The 22,059-nt window shown below is 45.4% G+C and overlaps 1 protein-coding gene and 1 long non-coding RNA gene across 9 annotated transcripts in view; one reads left to right on the top strand and one right to left on the bottom strand.

The window, feature by feature from the left end:
* LOC144329562 (uncharacterized) overlaps nucleotides 1-20,176 on the top strand; it is a 200,078-nt gene extending 179,902 nt beyond the window's left edge. Inside the window, exon 2 of the long non-coding RNA XR_013394922.1 lies at nucleotides 20,034-20,176. This is a non-coding gene — a long non-coding RNA (uncharacterized LOC144329562). The remainder of the gene's footprint in view (nucleotides 1-20,033) is intronic.
* ARHGAP26 (Rho GTPase activating protein 26) overlaps nucleotides 1-20,195 on the bottom strand; it is an 840,200-nt gene extending 820,005 nt beyond the window's left edge. For all 8 annotated transcript variants that reach the window (XM_077937293.1, XM_077937301.1, XM_077937297.1 and 5 more), the window contains exon 1: nucleotides 20,043-20,195. The gene's annotated coding sequence lies outside the window, so the exon portion shown is untranslated. The remainder of the gene's footprint in view (nucleotides 1-20,042) is intronic.
* Between the last annotated feature and the right edge of the window lie 1,864 nt (nucleotides 20,196-22,059).

The raw sequence follows: 22,059 nt of genomic DNA, 5'->3' as shown, positions 1-22,059 counted from the left end.
GAAGTCATAGAGAGGGTTCAGTCATGCCACTGGACTAAATGACCCAAGGCCTTTTAGGACTTTGCTACTTAAAATGTAGTCTGAGGGCCAGCAGCGTTGGCATCATCTGGGAGCTTGTCAGAAGTGCAGAATCTCAGGTTCACATCTCAGAGCAGTGCTTCATGCAGCTCTGACTCATCTGCATGTCAGAGCTTAAGAAGCACTGCTCTAAGATTTTCTAAGGGGAGAGAAATAAAAATATTCTGTTTCCTCAGCAGCAGTCTTGCACCTATGCCTTCAGAGAGCTGCCCTTTTAGCTTTATGTAAGTTTGGATTTTAGAAGTGAGGGCCCTGCTGTAAAACCTCATCCCACCCTGTCCCATGAGTTACCATAACACTAACATGAGTTCGCTATCTTCTCAAAGGTGGCAGATGGAGAACCTAGGGGAAGAGTGGAATAATTCCTGCTTTGTTTCTAAGCCAGTTCCTGAACTTCTACAAGGAAATGGTAATTTAAAAATATTTATCCTCATGACTGTTTTTTTTGGTTTTTTTTTTTTTGAGACGGAGTGTCGCTCTATCACCCAGGCTGGAGTGCAGTGGCGTGATCTCGGCTCACTGCAAGCTCTGTCTCCCGGGTTCAAGCCATTCTCCTGCCTCAGCCTCCCGAGTAGCTGGGACTATAGGTGCCCGCCACTACACCGGCTAAATTTTTGTATTTTTAGTAGAGACGGGGTTTCACCATGTGAGCCAGGATGGTCTCGATCTCCTGACCTCATGATCCACCCGCCTCAGCCTCCCAAAGTGCTGGGATTACAGGCATGAGCCACTGCGCCCGGCCACGACTTTTTTTTTTTTTTTTTTTTTTTTTTAAGAAACAGGGTCTTGCTGTGTTACCCAGGCTGGCAAGCAGCAGTGCAATCTTAGCTCAGTGTAACCTCAAACTCCTGGGCTCAAGGGATCCTTCCACCTCAGTTTCCCCACTAGCTAGGACTTACAGGTATGCACTGCCACACCCAGCTAATTTTTTTTTTTTTTTAAATGAGGGCCCAGGTTGGTCTCCAACTCTTAGCCTCAAGCAATCCTCCTGCCTCATCTTCTTTAATAACAGTAACATATAATTTATTGTGATCTCACATGTGCCATATACACTGCTAAGTGCCTTTTGAATCCCCTGTCTTACTTAATCCTCACAATAACACAACAGGGTAGGTACTATCATTTTTTCTCCTATTTTTCAGGTGATAAATCTGAGACTTGGAGAGGGTAAGTGACTTGCTCAAGGCCACACAGCTGGTAAGTAGGGAAGCTAGGTCCTGACATGAAAGTTTAAGTTCTTAACCATGAAGCCCCACACCTATTTCCTTTAGAGGAAATTTCTTGCCTTCTACTCTTTTCAGTAAGCAGTAATGGTAGCCTGAAGGTTTTCAAGTTCCCATAGAGCTCATCCAAGTTATCTAGGGATAAAGCCAGGCTGCTGACTGGGTAGCCACAGACACAGGTGCACGAGGGTCTCAGATCTCAGCCCTCCATTATATTCCGTTCATTACACAGGAAGACTTAGAGGTCATGCTTTCAAATCCTGGCCCCTTCCTCATTATCTGCTCCAGCACCAGAGTTCTCCCAGGCCTGTATTGACTTGCTTTATCTCCTGGCTGCTGTCCCATCTCCATTAGATCCCAGGCATTTGAGCAAAGTACACAGCTATCCAGTTCTGACTAAACGGAATTGACTCGCCATTCCTTCTCTATAATTTTGGGCATAGTCTGAGAGGATTTAGAAGGTGTCATTGACTTGGAATTACAGTCCTTTGTTACAGAATGAATTTCCGGACCATGCTGAAGAGAGACCAGCATTCCCCCTTGCATTTACACAAGCAGCTTTGTTCCCGTCAAAGTGTCCCTCTAATTGCATTGTGCACATTCATTCTGGACTTTGCTTCTCAAGAAGGAACTTTATCAAAGAGAACACCAACTTCCTATAGCACTTAACATCTGCAGCCTTCATTTGGAAATTAATGATGAGCTGTATATTCTCTCTTCTTATTTGCATTAACTTTTTTATTTCCTACAGTTATTAAACCTTTTTGTATGTCTTCGTATAATATGCCCCCACTAGGTCCAGTAAAGCAAAAACCACATTTTAGCTATCTTTGTTCCCATCACAGCAGTCTAGCACACTGCCTCGCCTGCATGAAACATTTGATGACCACATGATTCATTGGTAACTAACCGATTGCATTTTACATATTACCATGCACATCTGTTGCTATGCCCAAAGTGAATTCACTCTTCCAGATACTGAACTTATTTGGAGGGAGAAACTTGAAGGGGGAGTGAGGGGAAACACTCTAAGCATGTGGAGAGCCTGAAGCAGATGGTGCTGTGTAAAAAACCATAACATTATGGTTTCAGCTCTATGAGAAGTAACAATAAAATGTGCTCCCATGAGGTAGGACTAAGCCACTAATCCCCCTGGTACAGCTGGAAGCACAAAAGCTTCTTAAAGTTCAGGGACCTCAACCCACCTGGTTAGACAATAACCAGGCCAAAGCCTCATTTCTCAGCTGCTTTTGTTATCACTTGCTCCAACTCCCAAAACACTTAAAAAGAATTGTGGGAATTTTAAAAATAAACTTGCTTGAGAAATGGGCCAGAATTATATCATTTTCTTACAAAAACAAAAAAATCCTTAATATTAACTAAAAAAAAAAAAAAAAAAAACAGGGCATTTCCTCCGGTTATAAAGAAAAAAAAAAAATTCAGTAAATAAATTTGTTTTAACTTCTAACTAGGTGCTGATTCGCTGTTTGAAATTTTGTCAGATTTCTCTCCTCTTTATGAGACTCTCAACAGTTGACTCCTGCTGGTCTATTTTTCATTCAAGAAATAGTTCTAGAGAGCTGACTACGCTAAGGCTAGAATCTGCTCAGTGCATAGACAAAAACAGACGTGGGCTGTTCGTATAGCTTCTTCACACGTGGTTCCTTCAGTACTGAAATTTCATCCGCTTGAATGATCAACTTTACCCAAGGAATCTTTTTTTTGTTTGTTTTCAGATGGAGTCTCACTCTATCCCCCAGACTGGAGTGCAGTGGCGCAAGCTCAGCTAACTGCAACCTCTGCTCCCAGTTTCAAGTGATTCTCCTGCTTCAGTCTCTCGAGTAGCTGGGATTACAGGTGCACACCACCATGCTCAGCTTAGTTTTGTATTTTTAGTAGAGATGGGATTTCACTATGTTGGCCAGGCTGGTCTCAAATTCCTGACCTCAGATGATCCACCCGCCTCGGCCTCCCAAAGTGCTGGGATTATAGGTGTGAACCACCGCACCCGGCCTAGAATCTTTAACAGGGTGCAGGGACCCCCAGACCACAAAGGAAGGAGAGAGAATACAGCTCAAAGCACGGCACAGTTCAAACCCCGTCTCTGTTACTCATGTGAGTACGGGCCCTCACCATGCCTCAGTTACTCACACATCAAATGGGGAAGAAAACACTTCCTCTCTGAGAATAAAAGTGCCTGGCACTTTTATAAATATTCTTTGTATAAATATTCATATCTATAAATATTATCATACAACCTTAACCCAGGGGTTGAAGACAAAAATGTCTGTTGGTACAAACGAGTGTAGGAACTGGGTCAAGTGAACAGGAACTCAGAGTCAGGGAAGTGGGGGACTGGTGGGGCTGGGGGTGAGCCAGAGACCACCACCCTGCTAAGGGGCTGGCCTGATGCAGCACCAGTCAATTGTGACCACAGCGGATATGGCCCAGTGTCCTCTCTCTTTCTGATATTTCAAGAGAAGCCAGCTCTCCACAGTTTAACACGAAATCTCCTAATTTTTATTTATTTATTTTTGAGATGGAGTTTCGCTCTTGTTGCCCAGGCTGGAGTGCAGATGGCACGATCTCAGCTCACTGCAATCTCCACCTCCCAGGTTTAAGCAATTCTCCTGCCTCAGTCTCTTTAATAGCTGGGATTACAGGTGGATGCCTCAACACCCAGCTAATTTTTGTATTTTAGTAGAGACAGGGTTTCACCATGTTGGTCAGACTGGTTTTGAATTCCTGACCTCAGATGATCCGCCTGCCTCAGTGTCCCAAAGTAGTGAGATTACAGGCATGAGCCACTGTGCCTGGCCGAAATCTCCTAATTTTTAAACATTGGGAGGCAATATGGTGCAACAGTTAGGAGCAGGGACTCCAGAACCAGACCATCTAGGTTTGTAAATCTCCGTTCTGCCATTTACCTGCATGTGATTTTAAACAACCCATTTAACCTCTTCATGTCCCATTTTCCTCATCTAAAAATATTTAATAATTAATATCTATTTCATAAGGTTACTACGAGGAATAAAAGATCAACATAAATGTATATACAAGACCAGCCTGTGCAACGTAGGAAGGCCCCATCTCTACAAAAAAAATAAAAAAGAAAAAAAATGGGCGAAAGACTCAAATGATGTTTTGGCAAAGGAAACATACGAATGGCCAACAGATATATGAAAACATGCTCAACATCACTAATCATCAGGCAAATGCAAAACGAAACCGCAATGAGATACCACCAAGCCTGTCAGGATGGCTATTATTTAAAAAAATAAAAATAAATTGTACAAGACAACAAGCATTTATGAGGATGTGGAGAAATTGGAACCTTGGTACACTATTAGTGAGAGTACAAAATGGTGGAACTACTATGGAAAACAGTACGGAAATTCCTTAAGAAATTAAAAATAGAACTACTATATGATCCAGCAATCCCACTTCTGGTTATTTACTTAAAAGAATTAAAATCAGGATGTAAAAGAGCTAACCGCACTCCATGTTCATTACAGCACTTATTCACAATAGGTAAACCTAAATGTCATCCAAAGATGAATGATTTTCTTTCTCTTTTTTATTTTTTGAGATGGAGTCTCGCTCTGTCGCCCAGGCTGGAGTGCAGTGGCGCGATCTCGGCTCACTGCAAGTTCTGCTTCCCGGGTTCATACCATTCTCCTGCCTCAGCCTCCCAAGTAGCTGGGACTACAGGTGCCCGCCACCATGCCCGGCTAATTTTTTTGTATTTTTAGTAGAGATGGGGTTTCACCATGTTAGCCAGGATGGTCTTGATCTCCTGACCTCGTATCCGCCCACCTTGGCCTCCCAAAGTGCTGGGATTGCAGGTGTGAGCCACCGCGCCCGGCCTGATGAATGATTTTTAAAATGTGGTATATACATATAACAGAACACTATTCAGCCTTAAAAAGAGAAGAAAACCCTGCAATACATGACAACATGATGAACTTGAAGGACACTGTGCCAAGCGAAATAAGCCCATCAGAGAAGGCTTGTCTCTGCAGGATTCCATTTATAGGAGATACCTAAAATTGTTGAACTCATAGAAGCAAAAAGGAGAATGGGGGTTACCAGGGGCTGGGGCAAGAGGGAAATTCATAGTCGCTAATCAATGGGTACAGTATAAAGTTTCGATTATGCAAGATCAAGTTCTAGAGATCCGCTGTATCACACTGTACCTATAGATAACAATACCATATCATACACTTAAACATCTGGCCGGGCACGGTGGTTCATGCCTGTAATCCCAGATCTTTGGGAGACAAAAGGGGGTGGATCATCTGAGGTCAGGAGTTTGAGACCAGCCTGGCCAACATGGTGAAACCCCGTCTCTACAAAAAAAATCAAAAATTAGCCGGGCGTAGTGGCAGGCACCTGTAATCCCAGCTACTCAGGAGGCTGAGACAGAAGAATCACTTGAACCCAGCAGGGCAGAGGTTGCAGTGAGCCCAGATCGCACCATTGCACTGTAGCCTGGGCAACAAGAGCGAAACTCCATCTCAAAAAAAAAAAAAAAAATCTATGAAGAGGTCCAGGTGCGGTGGCTCATGCCTGCAATTCCAGCACTTTGGGCTGCTGAGGCAGGTAGATCACTTGAAGTCAGGAGTTCGAGACCAGCCTATCCAGCATGTTGAAACCCCATCTCTACTAAAAATACAAAAATTGGCAGGGCGTGGTGGGGCACACTTGTAATCTCAGCTACTTGGGAGGCTGAGGCAGGAGATTCGCTTGAACCCAGGAGGCAGGGGTTGTAGTTAGCCAAGACTGTGCCACTGCAATCTGGCCTCAGCAACACAGCAAGACTCCATCTCGGAAAAAAATAAAAACAAGGCCGGGTGCGGTAGCTCACATCTGTAATCCCAGCACTTGGGAGGCCGAGGCAGGCGGATCACCTGAGGTCAGGAATTCAAGACCAGCCTGACCAACACGGTGAAACCCTGTCTCTGCTAAAAAAACAAAATTAGCCAGTTGTGGTGGCACATGCCTGTAATCCCAGCTATCTGGAAGCCTGAGGAAGAAGAATCGCTTTAACAAGGGAAGCGAAGGTTTCGGTGAGCCGAGATTGCGCTGTTGCACTCCAGCCTGGGCAACAAGAGCGAAACTCTGCCTCAAAAAAGTAAAAGTAAAAAAATTTAAAACAGAAATTTGGGGCCGGGAGCGGTGGCTCAAGCCTGTAATCCCAGCACTTTGGGAGGTCAAGACGGGCGGATCACGAGGTCAGGAGATCAAGACCATCCTGGCTAACATGGTGAAACTCCGTCTCTACTAAAAAATACAAAAAAAAAAAACTAGTCAGGCGAGGTGGCGGGCGCCTGTGGTCCCAGCTACTCGGGAGGCTGAGGCAGGAGAATGGCGTAAACCTGGGAAGCGGAGCTTGCAGTGAGCTGCGATCCAGCCTGGGCGACAGAGCGAGGCTCCGTCTTAAAAAAAAAGAAAAAAAGAAAAAGAAAAAATAAGACAGAAATTTGGACTTTGGGTTCTCGGAGGGGAAATACCACCCTGGGGCATTTTGGATATATCACAATTTGTTTACCCATTCTCCCGCAAGTGGACATTTGTGTTGTTTCTGGGTCTTGGCTATGACAAATAAAGCTGCTATGAATATCTATGTACAAGTCTGTTTGCTTGCTTTTTTCTTCCCCTGCCCCTTGGTGACACTGGGAGTGTTACAGAGCAATGCCTAGGTCCTCCTCCTCCTGCCCTGCCTACAAGGCTGTCTGCTGCTTTCACCTTCCTAGGTATGGAACTTTATTTATTACTGCTATTTTTTTGAGACAGGGTCTCATTCTGTCACTCGGGCTACAGTGCAGTGGCACAATCACAACTCATTGCAGACTTGACTTCCCAGGTTCAAGCCATTCTTCCGCCACCTCGCCCTCCCACGTTGCAGGGATTACAGGCACATGCCACCATGCCCAGCTAATTTTTTATTTTTTGTAGAAACAGGGTCTTGTCATGTTGCCCAGGCTGGTCTCCAACTCCTGGGCTCAAGTGATCCATCCGCCTTGGCCTTCCAAAGTGCTGGGATTACAGGCATGAGCTACCATGCCCGGCCAACTTACTCTTTTTTAACAGCTTTATTAAGGTAAAATTGATAAATACAAATTTAATTTTTTTTTTTTTTTTTTTTTTGAGACGGAGTCTCGCTCTGTCACCCAGGCTGGAGTGCAATGGCGCAATTTCGGCTCACTGCAAGCTCCTCCTCCCAGGCTCCCGCCATTCTCCTGCCTCAGCCTCCCGAGTGGCTGGGACTACAGACATGCACCACCATGCCCGGCTAATTTTTTTTGTATTTTTAGTAGAGACAGGGTTTCACCATGTTAGCCAGGATGGTCGCGAGCTCCTGACCTCGTGATCCGCCCGTCTTAGCCTCCCAAAGTGCTGGGATTACAGGCTTGAGCCACCACGCCCGGCTTACAAATTTAATTTTTAAAATATTTTCTTTTTTAACCAAGTCCCAGGGCAGGGGATTAAGTCTACCCCTTGATGGTCTGAGCAAGGCTTCTCTCCTGTGATGTCATTATCTCCTGTTGTAACTCATTCCCTACTCACATTTTCTTCTTCCCTCAGGCAGCTATCCTAATGTATGTAATGTGCATCTTTCCCTATGTGTTACTGTAAGATGTGTATCGTTAATATGTATGTAGGTTTCTGAAACTTTTAATTATAAAATGTTAATATTTTAATAAGTGGTATTTTTATAGATGTCATTCCAATCTTTTTTCACTCAGCTCAATGTTTTTAATCTCATCATGTTGCTAATGTATGATAATATAACCAGCTACACACACAAGATAAAAAATTAATTTAATGCCATAATTGAATTATAAAGAAGTGAAAGGAAATGAGTTTATAATAAAATATCTAATTCAATATGTAAATGCACAGGCACAAATATACTAAAAGACATAATGAAATAGGACCTTTTAAGGAAAAACTTTGGATTTAAAAGAAGAAAGGAAAGATTCTATTAATATTGTCGAAATCTTCCTTAAAATTTTTGGCATTTTGAAATGAAAGCTAAATAGATATCTATATAATTATAAACATTTTGCCTATATAAATGTTTGGTAGGGTATTTGATGGTCATATGAGTCATGAGGCTTTTTGTTATGGTGTGTGTATTTCTTGTACATCTAGCATTCCTGCCAATCCATTGCTGGTTAAACCCCTCCCCTGTCACTTTGACAAACAACAATGTCCCCATCAGTGTCCAAAATGCCTCCCGGAGATAGATCATAGACCCAAATATAAAACTTAAGACTATCACACTTTTAGAAGAAAACACAGGAGAAAAATCTTTGTGAGCTTGGCTTAGGCAAGTGCAGGCAACTGTAAATTTGCTAAAGAGTAAGGCCGGGCGCAGAGGCTCAAGCCTGTAATCCCAGCACTCTGGGAGGCTGAGGCGGGCAGATCACAAGGTCAGGAGTTCACGACCAGCCTGGCCAACATAGTGAAACCCTGTCTCTACTAAAAATACAAAACATTAGCCAGGCATGGTGGTGGGCGCCTGTAATCCCAGCTACTTGGGAGGCTGAGGCAGGAGAATCGCTTGAACCTGGAGGCGGAGGTTGCAGTGGGCCAAGATTGCACCACGGCACTCCAGCCTGGGCAACAGAGCGAGACGCCATCTCAAAAAAAGAAAAAAAATTTGCTAAAGAGTAAGGGACACACACACACGCGCGCACAGAGAGACAGAAATAGAGACAGACAGATGAGAGAGAGAGAAAGCACTTGCCTATATACAGGAATAAGGCAAAAATGTCCACTCTCACCACTTCTATATTATACCAGACTCCTGGCCAGGGAAATAAAACCACAAAAGAAAATGAAAATAATAAAAATTAGAAGAAAAGTAAAACTCCTCATTTGGAGACTACATGATTGTATATGTAGAAAATCCTATAGAATCTACCAAAAAAATCACCAGAATAAGTAAATTTAGCAAAGTTGCAGGATACAAAGTCAAAATAATTAATATACAACAGCAAACTGCATTTCTATGGATCAGCAATAAACAATTGGAATGTGAAATTTAAAATACCATTTGTGATAGCATTTTTAAAAACTTAAAATACTTATCTATAAGTTTAACAAGAAACATGCATAGCTTGTACACTGAAAACTACAAACTGTGGCTGAAAGAGTAATAAAGATCTAGCCAAGTGGAGAGGTTTACCATGTTCATGGATTTGAAGGTTCATTATTTCTAAGTTGAATCTTAAAATATTCACTGATATGGACTTATTTATTAATTCATTTGAAAATATGTCTTAGCATCTCCTAGACACAGGGTACTGTCCTAAATGCCAGGGATACAGTGCTAAAGAAGATAAACAAATATCCCTGCCTCTATGAAGCTTACATTTTAAACAGAAATAACAACATAAAAAAGCAAAATACCAGTATGTCAGATGGCGACAAGAGGTCGGGAGGAAAACAATGAAGGGGAGCGGGATAAGGAATGCAGTGAAAGGAATGAAAATTTAGATGGGGTGGAGACACTTTAACAAAGACTTGATATAGATGTAAAAGTAAAGCTTGTAGGTAGCGGGGGAGAAAGTATTCTGGGCAAAGGGAACAACAAGTAAATTATTCTAGGTAACAAGTCTAGAATGTTGTAGGAACAACAAGGAGGGCAGTACAACTGAAATAGAATGAGCAAAGGGCAAGTAACAGGACACAGGGTCAAAGCAGCAGCAACAGGCCAATTCAGGCAGAACTTCATAAGGCCATTGTAAAGACTCTAGCTTTTATTCTGAGTAGCACATGCAGCCGTTGAAGGATTTTGAGCAGACTGATGGGACCTGCTGATTCCTGTTTTTTTTTTCTCTCTCTGAGACAGGGTCTTACTCTGTCACCCAAGCTGTAGTTCAGTGGTGCAATCATGGCTCACTGCAACCTCAACCTCCCCAACTCAAGCAATCCTCCCACCTCAGCCTCCCAAGTAGCTAGGACTACAGGCATGTGCCACCACACCCAGATTATTTTTTTTAAGTTTCTGTACAGACAAGGTCCCTCTATGTTTTTCGGGCTGGTCTTAAATTTTTGTGTTCAAGCAATTTTCCCACCTTGGCCTTCCAAAAGTGCTGAGATTACATGCATGAGCTACAGTGCCTGGCTTGATAATACTTTAGGAGGATCATTCTGACTGCCATGTTGAGAATGGCAGGTCAGCAGTAGAAGCAGTTAGGAACTGACCGCAATAATCCAGGCAAAACGTAACGGTGGCTTGGACCAAGGGAGTAGTAACAGAAGTGGTGAGAAATGCAAAGAGTCCAGATATACTCACAAGGTAGATAGGATTTCCTTTACTTAGCTGTCCTCTGGAAAGTCCCTCTCTGGCAGGCACCTGACTGTCACCTGTAGTCCTAGAATGTTCTCTCTATAGCCTACCACATGTTTAGGGAGGGTAGCTGTTCACCCCTGCACACCAGAGATCTCAACAGCAGACCAAGCTTTGAGGAGCTAAGGAAGTTCAGGTCTAAGTGGGGAACAAATTAATCCTCTCTCTTTCCCCTCCTCTCAGTCTGACAGGCTTCCTGTTAGGAAATATAGCCCCACTACATGCTTCAGAGGATGGCAGGAGACAGCAGCCAGCATGCCATGAGGTTAGGGGTGGCGATGCTGTTTAACAACCCCTGCTTAGCTCACAAACCAGTGCTCCCAGCTCTTCCAGGCAGCACTCCTGCAAACTCCTCAGTCTCCCACCCTGGTCTCTACCAGGTGCAGCCCCTGGCCCTGGGGTCACTTTTCCACCAAAAGCAGCCACAGGTCTCAGCAAGCGAGCACTTAGTTCTATGTTCAGGAGGCCCACACAGGCCACCAGGTATGCATGTCAGTTGCTCTCACACACATGCATACGCGTGCATACAACTGTCAGGTCAACCTAGAGTGGCAGGCACATCTGGGTTTTCTGAAGTGGGTGGTAGGGATCTGGAACAACACTGCTCTGCACTCTGACAATTCTAAGCACAGACTCCTGTAAAAGCTTGGACAGAGCTACTTAAATCCCACATGCCAGCTCTGCTTAGGTTGGCAGATCATGAGACCATGACTGTGTCTGGGAAGGCAAGGGCCAAGGCCTTTGTCTGCTTTTTGGGTTACAAAAGTGGATTGGGCTGGCAGCTATAGCTATGAATAAAAGGGGAAGAGAAGGCAACAAAAGAGAGGGAGTGACTGGGGTGGAGGTAAAAATATCTTTTCCTCTAGAGGGGACTTTAGAGAAATTTCTTCTCCTGGGTCTTCCCTATACATGTGGCTTTTTCTCCTTTTCTTTTGTCTCAGCCACTGGCCATGGGGCACAGGGGCTGGAGGATGAGAGAAGCAATGTGAGAGTGAAGTCCAGGCATCTCAGGCTAAGCCCACTGCCACCCAAGCATGGAACTGAGAGCATGTGGAGCCAGATGGCTGGAAGTTGGGTAAAAGGCGAAACAAGCAACTGGAGGAGAGTTGGGGAGAGGCAACCATGAGAATAAGGTAGAGGATTTACAGGAGAATATGGCCCAGAGCCCTTGGGGATAGGCCAACACAGGACACAGCAGATGGTCCCCGAGCTGGCCTGATCCTCCCATCCCATTAAATAATGAGTCAGGATATGTGCTCAATTCCTGAGGTTCTCTCCAGTTCGGCATTCTCCAGTCCAGGAGAAGGGACTCCAGAGAGCAGGGGAACTGTCTGTGTATAGGTACATGCATGCACAGACTCTTGTTAACACACATCTACTTATATTCGGGGCCTCAGCCTGAGTAGCAAAGAACAGTGAAAAACTAGAACAGATGCTGGAGAGTATGAGGTTCAGATAGGGGATTTTAGAAGCAGAGGGGCTAAGTCCCAACTCAGAAGCTTACTATAGCTGTGTGACCTTGTGCACGTGACAACCTCCCTAGACCTCCAATCCCTTGCTGGTTGAATGGAGCAAATAATAGTGTTAACCTCTCAAAGGCCAGGAAAGAGGCCTGAGCCACTTCCACTTAGAGGCTCCTGTATACTTCACAACAAAGAATAAAAAAAACTAGATTATCATAGTGTGACATATTTTAAGTGTTTAAAGAAAAATTTTAGGCCAGGAGTGGTGGCTCACACCTGGAATCCCGGCACTGTGGAAGACCAAGGCGGGCAGATCACCTGAGGTCAGGAGTTTGAGACCAGCCTGACCAATACGATGAAACCCCTATCTCTACTAAAAATACAAAAAATTAGCCAGCGTGTTGGCGGGTGCCTATAATCCCAGCTGCTTCGGAGGCTGAGGCAGGAGAATTGCTTGAACCCAGGAGGCGGAGGTTGCAGTGAGCCAAGATAGCGCCATTGTACTCCAGCCTGGGCAACAAGAGTGAAATTCCATCTCAAAAAAAAAAAAAAAATTGGTAACAAATATACAACCTGAGCTAACAGGAAACACTAATGTCGATTTCCTGGTTTTGATGCATACTAGTTATTTAAGATATCATTGGGGGAAGCCGGGTGAAGGGAACACAGGAATTCTCTGTACTTTTTTTGTAGCTTCCTGTGAGTCAAATTATTTCCAAATAAGTTTAAAAAAATTAATAAGAACACAAAAACATTATTACATATATAATTTTATTTGAAGATAAGGTCAAAAATCTAACCTTGAAGTTTTATGTAAGGAAGATGTCATGGCAAATTTCTTCCTGTTCTTCCCTAACTTCTTCCCCTGTAAGAAGCCCGAGTTATTACAAGGATTAAATTAGATAAGATGTAAACAGATATTAGGACAGCACCAGACACAGAACCTCAATATCTGCTATTTTTAAGTTTAATTATTATTATTACCCAAAACAGCCAGAAAGGGAAACAGCATTGTAGCATTCCATTTTTGGGATGTATGCATCACAACAGAGCCATTTTAAATGATGTTCTAGATGTAAGGTTATTGGCATGGAAGGGAGCTCATAATATTTTGAGTGGGAAAAACAGTGGGTTACAAATTGGTATGGTTAGTATTCTCTGAATTCTTTTTGCAAGTTAGTATAGCAAGTGCCTTAAGAGCATAGGCTCTGGAACCAGATTGCCTATGTTCAAATCCTGGCTTGGCTACTTGCCTATGTGATCTTAAGCAAGGTAATCATTCTGGGCTTCGGCTTTCTCGTCTGTACAATGGGTTTAATAATAAAACCAATCATTGAATTGTTGAGGATCAAGTGAGTCCATACATGCAAAGTGCTGGCAAATAGTAACACTCAAATGTGAGCCATTGATATTTTATTTTACATTAATATATACTCATTAGGAACATGTCTGGAAGAGCATACAAATACCTAAAGAACAGCGGCAATTATCCTGAATGATAGCATTACAGAAGACTTTTATTTTCTTATTTTTCCTGATATTTTCAATTTTTCAAAATAAACATGGGTTTAAAAAACCCTGACATTTGCTGGGTGCGGTGGCTCACACCTATAATTCCAGCACTTTGGGAGGCCGAGTCAGGCGGATCACGAGGTCAGGAGATCAAGACCAGCCTGGCTAACACAGTGAAACCCTGTCTCTACTAAGAATACAAAAAATCAGCTGGGCATGGTGGCGCACGCTTGTAGTCCCAGCTACTTGGGAGGCTGAGGCAGGAGAATTGCTTGAACCTAGGAGGCAAAGGATGCAGTGAGCCAAGATCACACCACTGCACTCCAGCCTGGGTGACAGAATGAGACTCCATCTCAAAAAAAAAAAAATCCCTGAAATTCTTAAGATTGACATTTAAAATTTTGTTTAAATACATATATTGTTTCCATAGAATGTCCAGGAGAAAACAGGAAGAAAAAAAATCTGTAACAAACATATAAAACAGTAGATCATACTCTCATCTAACGGAAGTACTTTGGGCTTTGCTAGTGTCTCAAGGTAGCTAGTTGGGTGTTTCCCTCCAGCCCATGGCTCTCAAAATACATTGCTTAATGCACCCATGCAGGTCACTAACGTACTGATGTATATTTTTAACCACACACATAATCCCAGGTCCAAATATACCTCACACGCATATGTACATATTACCAAAGAGAAGAGAATATAAATGCAAGGTAAATCTAGTCATGGAAAGTACCTTGGCAAAAGGCAGCCAAGGGCACAAAGACCTTTCTGTGGGTTCCCCATGCTAAGGTTCCTGTGTAGTTCACAACCGGCAACATTTAGACAGCGTGGACCTGTGCCCTCCTTCTCAGAGCCGTTGCCTTCCCACAGCCGCCTGCCACCTCCCTCACTGGCACTGGCCATAAGGGGGCCTTACGTCTAAGGATTGTGACAAACCAAACATCATCCAGAGGAAGTCAGAAATCCTGGTCCCCGCCTTCCCCACGGTTTGCCCAGCAGGCAGGAGGGCTGCCCCCTGCCCCAGGACTCAGGCAGCCCTGTCTCCCTCCGTGGGCACAGCCCCAGGCCAGCCATTGCTGGAGAGCTGCCCCTGGTCCACTCGGCTTCGTTACACGAAAATAAAACACCAGCCTGTTCAGGGTCTGCCCAGCACATTATCGGGAGGAAGCTATAAAAGCTGCCAACACGGGTTACCTCAAGCATTTTCCTTCTCAAATGCGCCGGGAGTGAGGCACTGCCTTTCCTTCACTTCCCCGCCTTCCATCTCTTTGGAAAAGGCTTTCTGTGTCCTGCCTGTGTTTATTGACATCCCAGCTTCTTGGCCGTTCCAGCTTCACTGGAGCGATTCTCCCTCCTTGCCATTCAAAGTGGCCCCTGTTCCGACCCAGCGCCCATAACGTGCGCTTCCAGACCGCACGGCCCACTGGCTTCTCAAAGTCTGGCTCAGAAACCAAATAAAAAGCTTTTCATTTACACTCAAGTTTATGTGGAGCAGCTCAAAAGCCTTATTTTCATGTCTTACACAGCTCCCACCTGAATAAATTCATTTTAAGTGCCACTTTTCCATTTGTGGATTACAAAGCTGTGAGAAGGTCTGAGGGACAGCCCCTCAGGCTCCCTGGGATGCTACAGGGCAGGCTGGGGTGCAAGGTACCCCTGAGGGACCAAGAAGGCCGAAGGATGCCAAGACCCTGGGCAGTAAACACCACAGCCCTTGGAAGGGCAGTCCTGGGCCAAGCCCCTATCGGAGGCAGCCGACCTTCCAGCTTGGTCAGAGTTGAAAGTGTGGTCCTTAGAGTCCTGGCTTCAAATCTCAGCTCAGCAAGTTCCTAGGTTTGTGTGCTTGGGGCATGCGACGGCCTCTAAGGCTTATTTCTCCATCCATAAAATGGAGATGACACTTTCGGGACAAGGCTATTGTATTGAGTCAATGAGATGATGAAATATAAAATTCTAACTGCTGTGGATAGCTCACAGAAACCCCCAACAGACAGCATCCATTGCCACTAAGATTCATCTTTAAATGTACGAAGCACAGACTCCATGCTCCTTCCTCTTTGGACATCACCAGGAAGAGGGAAGTTGGACTGATCTAAGGATACCATACCCAGGCCTGGTCTCCCCCTCGTCCTTCCAACCTTCAGTAGCTATAATTTCAATAAACAGCTCCCATGCTAGGTGCTGGATATATGCGAAACAGCCATAGTGCCTGGCCTCCAGAGCCCTCAGTGTGGTGGTAAAATACACAGTCCTAACACAGGGTGACTTGCTACCATGCCTGTGTGCATACCACCAGAACAGCACAAGAGGAGGAACAGCTGATCCTGCCTAGCGACATCTAGAAATAATGATTGTTGAAAACAATGATAAGGTCCTATGTGACCTGGTAGCCTCCACCCTGGCCTCATTTCCCAGTTATCCCTCCTCTCCATCTTGTACCAGATTCAGTCCCACCTGATGGCTCTGCTGGGATGCCCCCCAACATTCATTCTATCTATCTACCTGTCTGTCTGTCTAGATAGAGTCCTGCTCTGTCGCCCAGGCTGGAGTGCAGTGGTGCGATATCCGCTCACTGCAGCCTCTGCCTCCTGGCTTCAAGTGATTCTCCTGCCTCAGTCTCCCCAATAGCTGGGATTACAGGCACGCCATCACACCTGGCTAATTTTTTATTTTTAGTAGAAACAGGGTTTCATCATGTTGGCGAGGCTGGTCTCAAACTCCTGACCTCAAGTGATTCACACGCCTCGGTCTCCCAAAGTGCTGGGATTACAGGTGTGAGCTACCGCACCAGGCGTCCCCCAGCATTCTCATGATTGGCACCTCCACATCCCCAGGGTCTCTGCTCACTTGTTGTCTCCCAATAAAAGCCTTCCCAGCCCCACCAAGAACGTCTTTGTTCCCTCTCCCTGCTTTACCTTTCTTCATTCCAATAGTACAATCAAATCTACTTGCTTACATGTTTCTCATCCATCTTTCCTACTAGAGTGTGACCTCCATGAGGGTGGGGACTGTTTTCTTCATAACTATGACCTCTCAACCTAAAACGGTACTTGAATCCACAAATTAATGAGCCACAGTCAGAAGGTGGGTGCTCACTGCATGTGAAGTATTAGCCTAAGAGCTTCATGCACATCAGCATTTCATCCTCACAGCCTCTCTGGGCAGGTGCAGAGGTCATGGCAGCCAGGAGCTCACAAGGTGGGGAGACGGTGTCTCTGGAGGGCAGGTCTAGGTAAACAGGTGCTACTCTAGGGCACCTGATGTGAAAGGTTCAGTGGAGGCTGGAGGAGACACTGACAGCACCCACCCCCGCCACCAGTAACTGTGGGCCCCGCCCAAGCCCACTGCATAGGTTCCTCCAGGCAGTCCCACTAGGTCCATCTGAGCCACTGTGCTGGCCTTTCTCTTTGGACATCACCAGCAAGAGGGAAGTTGGACCACTGTAAGGATGCCATACCTACGCCTAGCCTCTCCCTTGTCCTTCCAACCTTATATCATATTATTAAGTCCTTCCAAATTATATTTGGTGGCTATAATTTTGATACACAGCTCCCAGGGATACATCCCAGGGTGGATAAATAAAGCTAAGGGTCTCTCTCGTGTCTGAGACCTGCCCTCCAGTGTCTGCCTTCCCTAAGGGCCAAGGAGATCAAGTGGATGAGAAAGTTCCCAGCAATTCCCACGTGCCCACAGCAGCCAGCATTCACTGAATGCTCATCATACCCAGGCCCATGCCAAGGCTCTATATACATTCTCATGTCATCCTTACACTCTCTGGGTAGTTATGGCTCTCCTCTTTTATGGAGGAGGACCCAAGGATCAGAGAAGTTAAGCCACTTCCATGCTCACAGAGCTAAGAAGTGGCAGAGCCAGGATTTGAACTCCAGTGTGTTTGATTCCCAAGGTCCTGCATTACCCACTCTGTTCCAGTGCCTCAGCCCTGCTCACATAACTTCTTCCCTAGCTTGGGTCTGCTTCCCTGATCGCCCAGGATGCACAGCAGAACAGAGAGCACAGGCCCAGGGACCAGACCTGGGCTCAAATCCCTGCCTCACTACTTCAAATGTGTCTGGGCAGTTGGTTACCCTCTTGGAGCTTCAATTCCATCTGCATGGGAAGGTGAAGGATACCTACTGCAGAGATGTGAGAATAACTGAGATGCGTGCCTACCAGGTACATAGCAAACACAGCACAGCCAGTGAGAGTCATCTCTGGACAAGCCTCTGCTGGCCCTGGCATTTGCTCCCAGCTAGGTCCTGCCCAGTGGCCAGCAAAGGCTGGGTCAAAGCCTCTCTCCAACTCCCAGGAGAGCTGCCCCCAGAGGACAAAATGCAGGGATTCTGCCAGGACCCTCACAGCAGGCTCCATCCCTCCACTGATAAGTGTCTCAGGATTTTCCCTCTTTGGGGGAGAGCCCCGCCTACTGAATCTGACTGGGCTCAGGCACACTCTATAGCTCCAGTTCTCCCACATATACTTTGGAGGAAAAAATGTTTTACATTTATCAGGTACCTGATAAGTGCCAAACTCATTTTAAGTACATGAGCTTCAATCTCTACTTGCAGGTTGGCAACATCTGTGGACATATTATGGGATATATTAAAGCCTCAGTTTACTCTTCTGCAAAATGGAGATGATGGGCCGGGCGCGGTGGCTCAAGCCTGTAATCCCAGCACTTTGGGAGGCCGAGACAGGCGGATCACGAGGTCAGGAGATCGAGACCATCCTGGCTGACACGGTGAAACCCCGTCTCTATTAAAAAAATACAAAAAACTAGCCGGGCGAGGTGGCGGGCGCCTGTAGTCCCAGCTACTCAGGAGGCTGAGGCAGGAGAATGGCGTGAACCCGGGAGGCGGAGCTTGCAGTGAGCCGAGATCTGGCCACTGCACTCCAGCCTGGGCGGCAGAGCGAGACTCCGTCTCAAAAAAAAAAAAAAAATGGAGATGATGATTTACCTGCTTCACTAAGTTGTGAGGATTAAATGAGATAAAGCATGTGAAATGCTCATGGCAGTGCCTGGCACACGAGAAATAATAAATGTTCGCTTTCATCATGTCTCACAGCTAAGGAAACAGACACTAGGAGAGCAACCAATCTGCCCAGCGTCTCCGGTAAGGTGATGGGCTTTGAACCGAGACCTGCCTAACACCAGACCACCTTCCGTGCTGACATTTCAACACGCCCATCCAGGGACCAGTGCTTATTTGTATTTCAATAGAAAACTATAGCACATCCTTGCAGAATATCAAATTCTAGTCCTGTTCATTGCCTTTGAGTTTTCACCTCTTGGTAAATCACATTTTACTTTTTACCTTGTTACCTACTGTGAATTGTACTGGATCTTGCCATTCTGCACATTTCACAGTTCTTACCAACTTCTCAATTTTTCTACTTTGTAAGTTTTCTCCCACCCTCCTGACGTCACTGAGAGCTAAAGGCTGACTGCCCAAATCCTCATTGCAACTCTAGGCTGTCTTATAGCTGATCTTCCCCCCAAGATCTAAAGTAGCCTTGCAAGCTGGATGACTTGACATAAACTTCAAAGGACCCATCACCACAGCAGATCATGAATCTCCCTCGTTTAAATGCCTGATGGTTAGCACCATCCAGCAAGTATCCTCTCCTGCCAGGCCCCAACAGACATTCAAGCTGGTCCTTAATGAACAAAAGGTGATCGAACAAGAAACGGACCTATATTATTCAGAGAAAAGAAGAATTTTTCTCTCCCTGAACAAGAGGAAGCACTGACAAAAACCCTTTCTTTGACCAAACTTTAGTTAGGCTCTTCTGAGCCTTCTTCTGAACCTTGGCCTTCTGTATCCCTCCTGTCCTTGCCAGGCCTGCAGAGCCCAGTCTTAGCAAGAGTCCTGCAAATTCAGTTTAGGGAGTCCCCTACCCTTGATGTCTGATAAACCGCTTCATCCCCTACCTTGGATGTATAAGTCCTTGGCCTGCCCTTAGCAAGAGTCCTTTTAAGTCTAGCGAGAATCCCATTCCCTTGATGTCTCCTCTTAGTAATTTTCCATCCACTGACCCCCTCCTCTCTGTTCCTTGGCTGTAAATCCTCAACTGTCTTGCTGCATTTAGAACTGAGCCCCATCTTTCTCCCCTATTGCAACAACCCTGTTGCAAGACTCCTGAGCAAAGTCTTCCTTACCATTTTTACAAGTGCCAGAATAATTTTTTTATTTAACACCACTCAGGCTTGCTTCAAGTAGGAGGGCCTCCCCTGCCTGAAAATGCTCCATTCATATCCCAGTCAAATACCATCCCCAGATCTCCTCTCACAGCCATCTCCCTCTCCTCACAGCAAGCAAACATCTGACAAGGACTGCATTGCTTTCCCCACCACCACCCTGGGGATCTTCACCTCTCTCAGGTCACTGCCAGCCCCCCTACCTGCCCTGTCAGCCGTCAGCCCCCAGCTTCACGCCAGTCCATTCACGTAGAGAACACGGCTATGAAAATACAGAAACGCACTTCCCATCTGGAAACGCCTCAGAGCTAAATATTATGTAGGATGTGATGGTGTGCGTCTACCAGCAAAAAAGCGAGGCTTAGAGAAACACTGAGACACGAGGAGACTGCTAGTGAGAGGCCAGTGCGTCAGCAAGAGCTAAATTTAGCAACCTAATCCTCTAACTTCATTCTTTCAGGAAAGAGAGCGGCAGGAGAAAAATGTATGAACATATTTAAATAAAAGAACCTTTGAGAGAGTGAGAAAATCCACATCCTAACTGACCTGTTGCTACTTTGCAGAAATGATCATAGAGAGGCGACATTTTGGGGACCTAGCCCTGAGGTCAGTGGTCAACAGAAGGGCTCTATCCAAGGAATCAAATTCCCTGGCAGAAGGTCCCTTCGGAGCTAGTGGCTGCATAGTACAAAGGAAGCTGCAGCAAGGGGAAGACAGTCTTAAAAACTGGAAGTTCTGGAAGAACCTGTAACACAGCTTTCAAACAGATTTTGCTTTTGAGTAGAGTGGCTGGTATAAAAACACGCATCATCTAGGCACTAAATGGCTCCAGGGAGTGTTTGAAAGATGAGGAGGAGAGACAGGAAAGTCACAGGCAATGACAAGTGGCGCATGTGAACACAGGTGTGAAGCCCAAGTTCAAGCTCAGCTCTGCCTGTGACCAGCTCTAGGGGCAGGGTGTGGGGAGTCACCCTAGTCTAGTTGCCACAGCCTAACTCATTCGTGAAACAAAGGTAATGGCCAGGTGCAGTGGCTCACGCCTGTAATCCCAACACTTTGGGAGGCCGAGGCGCATCACCTGAGGTCAGGAGTTTGAGACCAGCCTGGCCAATGTGGCAAAACCCCATCTCTACTAAAAATACACAAATTAGTCAGGCGTGGTGGCTCACATCTGTAATCCCAGCTACTCAGGAGACTGAGGCTGAGGCAGGAGAATAGCTTGAAGCTGGGAGACGGTGGTTGCAGTGAACGGAGATTGTGCCACTGCACTCCAGCCTGGGAGACAGAGTGAGACTCCATAAAAAGAGAGAGAGAGAGAGAGAAAGAGAGGAAAGAGAGAGAGAAAGAGAAAGAGAGAGGAAGAGAGGAAGAAAGAGGAAGAGAAGAAGAAAGAGAGAGACAGAGAAAGGAGAAGGGAGGAAGGGAGGAAGGGAGGGAGGGAGGAAGGGAGGGAGGGAGGAAGGGAGGAAGGGGCCTGTCCATGCTTTAAGACATGTTTAATTCCGAAGATACTACTTATCTCTGGATTTATGTGTAGGGCAAGAGGTGGGTAGCTTAAAAAATTTTCCCCCTGGAATCAAACCTTCTGCTTTGATCCATTATTAAATTATTTCATCACACTACTAAAAACGTATTGATCCCCAAAAAGCGTTAATATTTTTATTACAAACAGTCTGTATAAATCAGTAAGAAAAATACAAGCACCCCAATAGGAAAATGAATAAAGCAATTCACAAAAACATATAAATAGCTATTAATTATATGGGGGAACAAAACAACCTTACTGGTAACCAGAAAAAGAGGCATAATCAAATAAAAACAAGGCCAGGCATGGTGCCTCACACCTGTAATGCCAACACTTTGGGAAGCCAAAGTGGGAGGATTTCTTGAGGCCAGAAGTTCGAAACCAGCCTGGGCAACATAGTGAGGCCCCGTCTCTACAAAAATAAACATTTAGCCAGACATAGTGGCATGCCTGTAGTCCCAGCTCCTAAGGAGGCTGAGGCAGGAGGATAGCTTGAGCCCAGGAGTTCAAAGCTGCAGTGAGCTATGATTGTACCACTGCCCTCCAGCCCAGGCGACAGAGCAAGACCAGCATTTGGCAAAGTCCTAAAAATCCAATAATACCCAGCAAGGGCCAGGATTCAGAGAATCATGATGCCCCTCACACAACAATAGGAAGGCAAATTAGCATTCCTTTAGGGTCAGTTTGGCCAGAGC

This window comes from Macaca mulatta, chromosome 6 (assembly GCF_049350105.2).
Source record: "Macaca mulatta isolate MMU2019108-1 chromosome 6, T2T-MMU8v2.0, whole genome shotgun sequence".
Taxonomy (NCBI): Eukaryota; Metazoa; Chordata; class Mammalia; order Primates; family Cercopithecidae; genus Macaca; species Macaca mulatta.
This window is presented reverse-complemented; position numbering and strand designations above follow the sequence as displayed.